This window comes from Cibotium barometz, chromosome 38 (assembly GCF_041138505.1).
Source record: "Cibotium barometz isolate CiBa-2024 chromosome 38, ASM4113850v1, whole genome shotgun sequence".
In the NCBI taxonomy this organism is placed as follows: domain Eukaryota; kingdom Viridiplantae; phylum Streptophyta; class Polypodiopsida; order Cyatheales; family Cibotiaceae; genus Cibotium; species Cibotium barometz.
Window position 1 is genome coordinate 24,520,048 of NC_141083.1, and position 12,319 is coordinate 24,532,366.

The following is a 12,319-nucleotide window of genomic DNA, read 5'->3' on the forward strand; positions in this document are numbered from 1 at the left end:
GTGAATATAAACCACCAGGACCTTTAGATGCAACTCCTAGTGCAATTCGTAATTTATTTCAAGATGAAAGCTAAGAAAGACATAAATCCTACTTTTGTATTGATAATTTCTCCAAATACAATCATTTGTACAAGTATTTTTTATGAAATTAATGAAATGGCTTCTTCCTCTATGTCAGTATCTTGCTCCAAAATTCTTTCACCGTTTACCCTCTCGTCTGCTAAATTAAGCTCATCTAAGTCAATGTCCAAATTGTCTTCTATCTCAAGGCTAGTGCACGATGTACAACATCAAAGTTCTCGTCTACTACATCATCATAATCATACATCCATTTGGGCATATCTTCTTCATACTCTTCGCTTTCAATGTCTCGCAAGATCTTTTCATTGCAATACATGTAAACAAGTTTATCTACTCGATCTGCAAGAAGTCGATTGCGAATAGTACTGTGAATATATTTGTACATGCTCCAGTTTCTTTCTGAGCCTGAGTTTGAAGAGCACTGACTTCGAACCTTCATCACAAGGTTGCGCAATAAAGCATAGTGCTCACCACCATTCATCATCCACCATATCCATGTAGGCACTTCCATGCAGGCTGCTCTTTAGCCATTTGTTGAACAAGGGAGTTGGAAAATAAACCCTCTTTCAATCGAAATGAGGTCATCTCCTTTATGCACTTTACACGATCATCAACATTATTATAAAAAGTGTTTTACCACTTTATAAAAATCTTGAACCACCTCAACGTTGGACATCAAATCCATATTCCAGTATTCAGGATCTAGCATGAAAGCAGCACTGTGTAGTGGTGAATGCGCTCCAATCCATCTAGCATGGAAGTACTTCAATAGGAATTTTCTTTGTCTACTGGAGAATGGTACACGCCATTGCTTTTCCACCACTGAATGCGCTCCAATCCATCTAGCATGGAAGTACTTCAATAGGACTTTTCTTTGTCTATTGGAGAATGGTACACGCCATTGCTTTTCCACCACTGAATGCTCTAATTTCTCAAGACACTCCAAACTCCGTTGGACAGTCCACCATTGCATCCATGCTTTCCCGAGATTAGGTGCTCTTTGATCAAGACTTCGTACGGCATACATAACAGGCATCATTACATGGTATGCATCCATCACACTGTTCCACCAACTTCTTCTCGTAAGCGCTGCCTTCAAGACTTTGATTTTCTCTTTCACTTTTTCAGGTTGAGTGCTCTCCCAGTCATGAAATGTCATGCATGTAAATGTTTCGCAAACTGCATCTTTATTTCGAAGAAGAGACTCAAAAGTGAGTGCAAAACCTAGTCTCTGTTGGAAGCTTTAACATAACTAACATGCGAGGTCAAAAAATATCTAACACTCTCTATCTCTTGAGCATGAATCTCACAAGCTGGCGAGTAGTGTTGACGATTGAGGCAAACCATTTAGTATCATCACTTTTATACCAATCTTTTAATACAAGATTCAAACTATGAGTATTATAGCCTACCGAAAAAACATGTGGATAGTGCCGCTTTAGGATTTTGGATGCATTCTTGCAATTCTTTGCATTGTCCATGACGATTTGGACTACATTTTTTGCACCCACTTCCTCTATCACAGAGCCAATGACTTAAGCAATGTAAGCCCCAGTTTTGATTGAACCAGCAGAATCCACGGCATGGATGAAAGTCTCACCTCTAGGTGAAATAACCATTATATTAATTAATGGTTTTCTTTGTACATTGGACCATCCATCACTTACTATACTACATCCAGAAAGCTCTATATTGCTACGAATTATTCTTTGTACACGTTCTTTTACTTGTACATAACATTTCTCTAATAGATCATTTCGCATAGCATGGTACGTAGGCGGTGAAAACCCTGGTCCAAACTCACTAATTGTCTTCCATGCCCTCTTCCAATGCTCACTGTCCATCATCATCATAGCACTCCCAGAAAAGTAAATCGCTTCAGCAAGGGCGAGTTGTGCATCATCGAGCCGACCTTGACGTAGGCTTTCTTGTAATGAAGTTTGACGCATGGGTATATTTCCTACATCAAAGTTCCGCTTGCAGGAAGATGCACTGGGTAGATTACTGTCTGGTTGCACATTGACGTTCGGAGTACAAGCAGGCGATGTAGCCGGAGTTTGATGATTAGAACAACAGTGTTCTTGCTGCCTTGATACATTAACGATAGGAGTGTAATGTTTTCTTGAATCTTTCTTTTGAATTTCTTCTCTTATCCACTGCAAGTGCAGAGGGGTGGGTATATGACTTTTTCTTCGCTCCGCCTAAAAAGTGTTCTCTTAGTCGAGGCGCCCCACCTGATTTTATTGTGTGGCATAGCTTACACTCCCAATCTATGAATCGATCACCGATGTTAATTGCATATTGCCACTATCCCAGGTGCCTTTTTTTTCTACTATTTGGAATTTGGACTCTATTGGAGGTATCACTGGATCCAACATTGTCCTCCATCTCAAATAACCTATTCAAGCAAGCATATAACAATGAATATACAAATGAAAAAACAACAAAGTCACTCACGTATTACAAAACATACATCAGCAGACAAACTACTTCGAAACTATCTTGACAAACACAAAAGATCATCACATAACACAAAACTACTTCAAAACTATCTTGCAAGGTCTGACTAAAAAACTACTTCGAAACTATCATGCACATTGCACCCCCAATGAAGGATGTCTTTTGTACCCAATTAAGAATACTTTACACAATCAAAGAGCTATGCTTGCCCAATACTCTAGTATAGGACAATAGATCTTCTCTAACATTCACAAAGAAAATCAAAGATCTATGCTTACCGAATACTCTAGTATAGGACAATAGACCCTTGTCTACTCTAAACTATATCAAGTATCAAGAACCAATACAAACCCCTAAGCAGGACTCTTGGCTCCATCAAACCATTCATAAAGCAGAATGAGGTAGATTACCTACGTAGCTCAAATGCAAAGCTGAATGACTCCAACTTTGTCCCTAAATCTCCGCAAGTATTAGCTACGAACCACACCCTGCCCCCAATTCAAAGAACTAAGGACGAGTGGCTCAATAGCCTTAGGAGTGCCTACAAGGAAAGACGACACCCCCTAAGATAAGGACGTTCTTCCCAAGAGGACACATCTAGCAACTCGAGAGCTCTACAAGTACTTTGAGGAGAGATATCATGCCCCCAAAACAAGGACTATCTCCCCAAAAGCTGCATGATGGGTGTCGAGAAATGTTTATAAACATGAGAGAACCCCGCCGGGGTTCTTTTGTTTTCCCGGCAGGCCCGTCGAGAAAACAAAGAACCCCAGCGGGGTTACGGGACTAGTAGGTTTTGGCAGGTTATTGCTCAAGTCATGTGAATATACAATGTGATCACAAGTTTTAATATTTTAATAACAGGTTTTGTTAACGTGATCACGAAATTGTGAAGACGTTAATGAAATCCCTGTTTTTAAGGGTTGGCATTATTAGGATCAATCACAATCCGTGATCCTGTAAGACACTCAACCATGCTAAGCATGATCTCTTGAGCTTTCTTTTTACATTCCACATATGTTATGTGATCATGATTTTCCATTTGGGGTGGTTGGGTGGGTTCTAGTTTCTTAATTGGTCTATGAGATGCACTGAGTGAAGAGTCAGAACTTGTTTCTACCTCCTGGAATAAGAAGCGACCTACCAGACTGCTTGGAGGAGCATGGGAAGCAGCAACATAGCTGTCCCACCTAGGCGGGCCCTCATGAAATAAATCAGCGCGGCGGCCACACCATCCATTAGCCTCATGAAGAATACCCATAAGGTTGAGCATAAACTACTCTATTACAAATAACCTTGATATCAAGCTATAGCAGACCCAGGCATTATGTCCCACCCTTCCAAACCCAGGTGACCCTCTAGGAAGCCACTCTTGCAAACCAACAACTGCATGTGGCCCTGGAGGACCGAGAAGCCACCCTAGCCACCACTCTCATCAGGGTAACAAAGCTCCAAAAACAACTCTATGTTGCTCAAGAGTCTACCCACCACAAGGCCATCCAAGCCCTTTCCCTCGCCCACACAATGAAGCCCAAGACCTTTGGAGGAGAGAGCTCTGCACATCTCTAGGTTGAATGCAACTTCCTCCGATTGTCTTTCAACTAATACCAACCCAACAGGTGGCAGAAACAACCCTACTCTAGAAGGATGCCCAATTGCAAGCCGTCGGAAGCCCGAGTAATCCAGCCTCCATCCCCACCCTTAGCAAGATTCCTCGAATCCGATGTGTTGTATTATGGAAATGCATGTCTACGCTTCAAGTTGCCTCTCAAGGGCTGATACTACCCAGTGTAGTCAAGAGAAAGGTTGACACCCTCATGGACTCGGCCACAAAGTTGCTACACCTTGCCACCCCTCCACAAAACCCCCACTAGCTCCTTGACCTCCAATATCATGCCCTCTACCTCAATCTGTTGCAACATAATATTTTCCTCGACAACCCCATATCCCCTGCCACGCTCTCTTATCTCCTCAACAAACTTCCCTCTGACTCCCTCTCCATTCTTGTCACCCTTTTCTTCGAAAACCAAATCTCCTTCTTTGATCTTGCATCCCTCTTCACCATCCACCCACTTACCACAATCCTTATCAACTAGGCCAATCTTATGTGGTATGGACATGCCACAGATGATGATGCCACCATTGACTTTTTTGTTGCCCACAACCTCTCCCCATACGCCTATCCTGCCTCCAAATCCTTAGTAGTCCTCAATCTCTTCCAGAACCAGAGGGGAGATCATCTACTAGGCCTACAAATCTCTCTGCATCAATGGGATCTCCCAACCTATTCCCCCTATGGGGTTCTTGTCCTTTACAGTCGATGCTACCTGCATACATGTCATCATCATCATTGGGATCATACAATTCAATGATTCCCACATGGCATATCCCCTCGACATCTCCCCTGATGAGGCAAAAGAAGCCCGTGCCTTGTTCTACTCCAAACGCCCAAATTGCGACTCTAATGACAATGATGAGATGGCAAAAACGATAGTGGGACAAGCCCTAGCAAGCCCCCCGAATGATTCCCTCAGTTCCCTCCTCACCACTCTCCACCCTTGCCACATCACCAATCTTACCCCCTCGAGTTCCCTCTCCATGTCCATCACCCACACCTTTGTCACAACCTCCAATCCTCCATCTTCACTTGGGCTTTCCCATGCACCTCACTAATATACCCTTGACATCAGCAAGTCCCCACCTTTCCTCGATTCCACCCTCACCACCACCACCTCTTCTTCATCTGCCCCACCACTTCCATTACAATTCCTTGTTGAACTCCCTTCCTCCAAACACTTGGAGGAAGGAGATATTCCACCGACACCCCCATAGGAAAACGAAGAGGTGGACTTTCCCCTCAACCCCCTTAACTAGCACAACCCACTCAATCACATGGAGCTCGAGCTGGCTATCAATATCCTACTCGGTCGACAACTCCAACAAGCGTCCATCACCAAGCTTACAGATTGTTTAGACATACATTTCCTCTAACCTTACCTTGATGCCAAACACAATGCATGCAAGCACAAACATCCACACCGGCAACGTGGTGATTTTCTCAGTGGCCCCCCTCTAACACTCAGCCCATCACCTTTGAGCTCCTGGGCGAGCAACCTGTTTGGCAGCGTCGACCATTTTTGGTCAAACTTTACATTTGGGTGGAATACTACAAGGCACCCTACCACTTATTGTGGATCAATCCCACATACCTACCTATCCGAAGACGCTGGGTCTGGGACTTGTTCTAGCAAGAGTAGACATGGAACCCTAAACTTCATTACAACTTCCCTTAGTTCACCCCATCGACATCGTAGAGCCCATGCACCAACTCTAGCATGCTCGCTTTCATCGACATCGTAGAGCCCATGCACCAACACTGCTTGCTTTCATCGGCCGATATGATCAGGTTCATGACCCCGCCATTGTGGCAACAACCATGTTTTTTAACCTCATGATCACGCTCTTGGAGCCTTTCCAGAATGGGAACACTACGAGAAGGGAAGTCAAGGCCTTGCCTTCAACCTCAACAAAGGCCTTACCTTGAAGCAGTTGTTTGAATACTATGAGCGCAACCAATGCATGTCTCCTTGGTGATTATAGACCTTGGAGAACATGATGGAGACAACATTTGGACTAGCTACAAAGTCTTCCACCGACCCCAAATTGTGGTACAATTTCATCATAACATATTCCATCTACTATCGCTAATTATACTTGCCAACTTCGAGGACGGATTTGAACTAGGGAGGGGGTATGCTAACCACACTAGTTAGCATCGTTTTTTAAGAATGGTTACGCTTCATGTAGCTCATTTTTATGTAACCTTGCTAACTGCTTCATGTAAAAGATGTATGGGATGCTTGAGCGTATGACTTGTGTAATGCTGGCCCCCATAAGAATAAGCCTAGGTGTACATAGAGCGAGCAAATCAGTTTTGGGCCCCTAATTGTTAAATGGGCAGTCGGCCATTGTAAAAAGAGAGCTCATGTATATAAGTGACTTATGAAATATGAAAAAGAGACAATCCCATTATCACATTTGTGTTTTCCTTCTCTCTCTCTCTCTCTCTCTCTCTCTCTCTCTCTCTCTCTCTCTCTTTTGTGGCTATGGTGGTAAGATAGTGTACATTTCTGCTTGCTTATTTGATTTTTGGTGTGTGCAGGTAGGTGATGGCTTCTTAACTTGCTTCTTCTTTTCCTTCTTCTTGTCTTCTTCCACTTCTTCACTCTTGCATGCATGAAGGAATGGAGTAAGGGTTGAGCTCTCCATAGCTTCCTTTCTCTTTTCTCATTTTTACCTAGCTTGTGGAAGCTCTAATTAAGTGACACAAGTAGCGGTGGAGTGAGCCCCTAGCGGCCTCATATAGGGGTGTTAACCCTCATTAGGGTTGGCTAATTACTAGTTCCCAAACCGTCCCTTGCATGATATTCTTTCTCTTCTCATCACCCTCTCTTTGTGCAAGGAAGCATGTTCAATTTAGTGAACAATGGTTAAAAACACAAGGCAATACATGATGTTTTATGAGCAAATAAGGGTTTCTTCAAGCTGAAGGATAAAGCTTCATAACTTTCCTTTAGCTCCTTATTCATTCTACTAATTAGAAACAAGCTGAATTATAAGTACTAGTGGCCTACTATAGACTTTAAATGGAAGTATAATGACTACACATACTTTGGTTATAAAATAGTGTGAAACCAATGAAGCTAACTAGTATGAAACCGATAAAACAAGTGGACCTAGACTACATCTAGCTAAGTAACCAAGTTTGGACATTAATAATTGATGTTCACTCTTGCCATATGACATGTGACCATCCACTTTTCTATTACTCATGGAGTAAAATATCCCTCTGTGATTATATTTGATTTATGACCATCCAATCCTCTATTACTCATAGACTAATATATCCCCATGTGATTGCATTTTATTTATGACCATTTGACATATCCTTGCAAAATATTGCCAATGTAGTAAAGATGAATGGGTCACTTATTTTGATGCATATATAGATGACTTGCCAAGCTTGCACACATGACATCATATTATGAGGATGTTCTCCATGATTAATTCTATCATTCCATAATATCACATGATGTTAATCATGTCATTTAGTCATGTAGAATTATAAATCAAATCATGCTATCCCAACAAATTATACAAAGTGTTACCTCACTATCTATGGGTGGATGCTTAAAATTGATGGCATTTGATGTATGTAGACATCATGTACACATCACCCAACTTAATAAAGATAAAATAGATGACATGTTGCTTCATCCCATGTATGTAATCCATGTGTATACATGTGATATCATCATCAAACACAACACGATCAAGAGATGCTATCTACATAAAATTGTTGAAATGTAGATACTGTCAAAGTGCATTGTTGATGGCCAAATGATGTGATGCTCTCAAGATGAAAAATAGACATGCTAGGTTGAAATTACACAATGAGAGCTACCTAGCCATGTCTAGCAATATAAAAATAGTAATGTAACAAGTTATGACATGTAGTAATTTATTAGAATTATCATCTTATTTAATTTTAGTAGGATATGTTTAATTTAAGGTGTTATTTATATATGATAGCAAGACGACCTAGGATGTGACTAGCCTAAGATAGATTTCATATGATAAAAATGATATGTCTAACCTTAGATAAATACCTAAATTTTGAGAAATAAAATAAAGTTGAGATAGAAACCATCTAAAAGAAAGATGAATTATATCCATCTAAAAGAAAGATGGATATAATTCATAAAAGAGTTTGGAAATGTAAATAAAAGTAAACATAAATATTATGTGTGAAAAAGATTGCATAAGATTCTTAAAAATACAATAGTATGTAAAATGACTACCAAGAAACCAAAACATGCACACAAAATAATCCAAGAGAGATCGAAATGTGTAAATAATTATTTTAAACATAAAATGAGAATAATGTGTACCAAATTATCCATACAATATCAAAAGGTTATATTATTAAGTAATTATTTTTTACAACCCAATTCACAAGATTAGGTAATGTGTATACAAACAAATTTACAAGAAATGATTAATTATTTTTGGCAGCCTAATTCACAAGAGCGTGTAATTTGTATACAAACAAATCTACAAGAAATTAACAAGGGGTCGACATGTGTAGTTCATTTTTTCATTAAATAATAAATTTTCACAAAGTAACTCACAAGGTCATGACAGTGTAAACACAAGCTAAAACCCTAGAATATGGTATATGTCACAAAGTACTTTAATAATCATGGCAAAGGATATCAACACAAAGCTATCTAACATGTGTTTAGGGTGACCAAGAACTAAACCTTTCATCTACCTCGTGTCTGAAACCTCTAAAATATTCACAAAGGTATTTTATTGTGACCTCTATGGTCAATAAAAACATCCATAAGTTAATACATCTCCTCAACAAATATAATATTAATCACAAAGGCTTTCCTAGGATGCTAACGTTCATAAGGGAAGATAGAATCTTTCATCTAGTTCACTACTTTGGAGTACCTTTATTTAAAATCTTCATAACAAAAGTTCTCCTTCATTAAATAGGTGGAATAGTAAAGAGTGATTCTTCCAAAATCCCTCTTAAATCATGTCTAAGAGATAATAAGGAATTTGGTGATAGTGTCCATAGTATTGGTTTTACTAAAAAATTGGTTCAACATCTTGCCTCTTCTTATAAGAAAAATTTTGGTGACCTAGATGTGAATAAGAGAATTTACTAGCTAAAGCCAAATCACCTCTTTCACATGTCTTCCTATAGCAAAGTCACACTGCACACCTATTGCAAAAACTTATTATTGCAAAAAAAGGCAAACTTTGTAGTTAAACTAGGAGAACCTTTATCTATCTATTTGTCTTTGAAGATGCACCTTCTTTCTTACTCAAAAAATCAATTCCATCCATTTTTTCTCTTAAGAGGTACTTTATTGAATTTGAAACCAACACATGTAATTTATCCTTGTCATTTTGTTCTACAATTCAATTTTAAAGTTGAAGAACTATAAGCAAATACACATGGTGGGACCATCTATGTCAAGGAGGGGAAGGCATCAATATATGCTTTTTCCAAATATCAAGATTCCCTAGTAGTAGAGAGCTAGAATTCAAATTCCTAGGGGATTTAGAAATTACCTCACTAAATTCAAGAAAATACCCTCTTTCCACATTACTTTCCTTGTGAGAATAGTAGTCCCTTTAAAAATGGCACTTGTGAGTAAAGTAGTTCACTAAAAAGTGTTCAAACTACTGGTCATACTTTAAAAAAAGAACCTACACAAGTTTTAGACTTAAAACTTACGTCAAGAAATCCAAATTCTCTTACGTAATCTTGCAAAGTGTACAAAGATCTCTCCTTTTATTTCTTCACCCAAAAAGTAGGAGCTAAATATAATGTTCACAAGGGTTCTATAAAATGTCTAAACATATTCTAGAACATATTTCCGAACCCATAGAAAATATACATGTATGTCTATTATGGAGCCACAATCCCCAACTTTTTTGTGCATATCTTAGAAAACTAAATTGGCATAAAATTAGTAAACTTGAAAGAGGCCTTTACTCATGTGAAAGTTATGTTCATAAAACAATATAGTACCATTGTTGCAATTAAACAATTCCATGGATGAAGATAACTTGTCAACAAACATGAGATTAAAGTCCCTTTGAGCAAACCTTCTCATTTATTATCATATTACACTAGCAAGTTGAGAAACCTTTTAATACCTTGAGATTCTTTCATAGAGACCATGGCATGGATTTGATCATTAGCCTAAGCAACAAAGTCTCCAAAGCTTCCACAAAATACGTGGTTATCATACCTTGTTAGAACCCACAAATGCTTATTTGAACATAATATGTGTTAACAATAAACTTATTGTTTTTTATGTGTCAAAATGTTGATCATAAAAAACATATATAATAACCACTTAGTTATGTGATTTAGATTCATGAAGCAAATCATAAAAATGAACCTTTTATTTTAAGTTAAATTGCATATTTTGAGTTAAAAGGAGCTAGAATTCTTTAAAATTTCAATATGCCCTGAGTATTTTTTAAATATAAAATAACTTCAAAAATCAATGTTGAAAACATAACATTAGCTCAAAATAAAGCACCCATAAAAAATTGTAAAAGAATTTAATATATTCTTCTCATGCTCATAGTTCACATATTTATCCAAACGTTCATGCTTTGATAGAAGGAAACAATGGAGATGCTTAAGAAGGTTCATAAAAAATGCAATGGTGTTAACAAAGTGCTATTTAAAGAGAATTTATTTTATCACATGTGGAAATCAAGGGAACAAAAATTAAATTTAAAAACTATTTTTTATGTATTATTTATGGATACTATTGCATCACATTATTCACATGCACTTAATGATAAATTAAGTTAAAGACTTTTTGTTTTCTATGTATAATGTTAAACTAGTAACTACTAATATAATAACAATTAACTACTAATATAATAACAATTAAAAATGCATCAAATAATTGTAGTAGAAGTGATCGAACACATTAAGAGATACCAATGTAAACATGCTATTTAAGTATATTAACTTCTAATGTCATGCTAAAAAGACTCACATTTGTGTGAGATATAAAAATAAAGACATGCAATATTAATGTAAGATAATTTTTTCCATATTGGTCTACACCTAGGTGTGACATAAAAAGATTCACTCATGTAAGATTGTTTAAAATTCTACCACAAAGATGTGATAAAAAGTTCCATTTATATAAGAGATTTCAATACCATAAAACATCTCTTTTTTTAATGGAAAGACCAAGAACATATTCTATGCTATGATGAGAATCCAATTGAGTGCACCTAGCATATAAAAATAGTGTGCTTTACCGTGTGTGCTACCATATGACAACATAATTGTTTTTGAGAAGATATTTCATAAATAATGGATGAGCATAAAAGCTAATATAGTGGTTTCGAGCACATTAGATGTTGTGGATGGAAAGTCGAAGGGGCTTCAAATAGCTATAATAACTACATAAGGGGTTTAAAATAGCTTTAATAACTACACAAGGGGTCTAAAATAGCTATAATAACAAATAAGGGATCTTTTAGAGAAAGTCTTTCATTAGAGATAAATATTTATTAGCTAGCTCCATGCAAGGAAATTGACTTGACTTAAGCTTAATATGCCAAAAATTACAATTCTAAGCCTAGCTTCAAAGCACTGAGATGCATAAAAACTTGTAGTCTTCCTAAGCCTTAAAAACATATAGTCTTCCTAAGCCTTCCCACCTCTTCATTGTTATGATCGTGTTTGTGCAACTTTTACAAAGTGGCAATATTTTTTGGGTGTCTTTTCACATGAATACTTTGGTTAGATATCTTCTCTTCGAAGGATCTTTTTGTGCTGTGGAAGAAAAGGAAGTACTATCACAATGTCATGCACATCAAAATTTTATGTGGAGGACATTTTCTTAGGAATAATATAATGGATTACATGTATTGAATGTGTTGTATGTGCCTTTGCACATTTGCATGTACTAATGACTAGAGTTGTTTGATCGACAATTCTTTTCAATCTCTTTGCTTACCACACAATCCATCACACACACACACACACACACACATCGGCATATTTGTTTTGTTCTTGTGCTTTGTGTCTTTATGTAAAATATGTCATTCTATGTTATTTGCTCTCTCTCTCTCTCTCTCTCTCTCTCTCTCACACACACACACACACACACACACACACACACACACACATTAAAGTCACAAAAAGCTTTTAAGATAG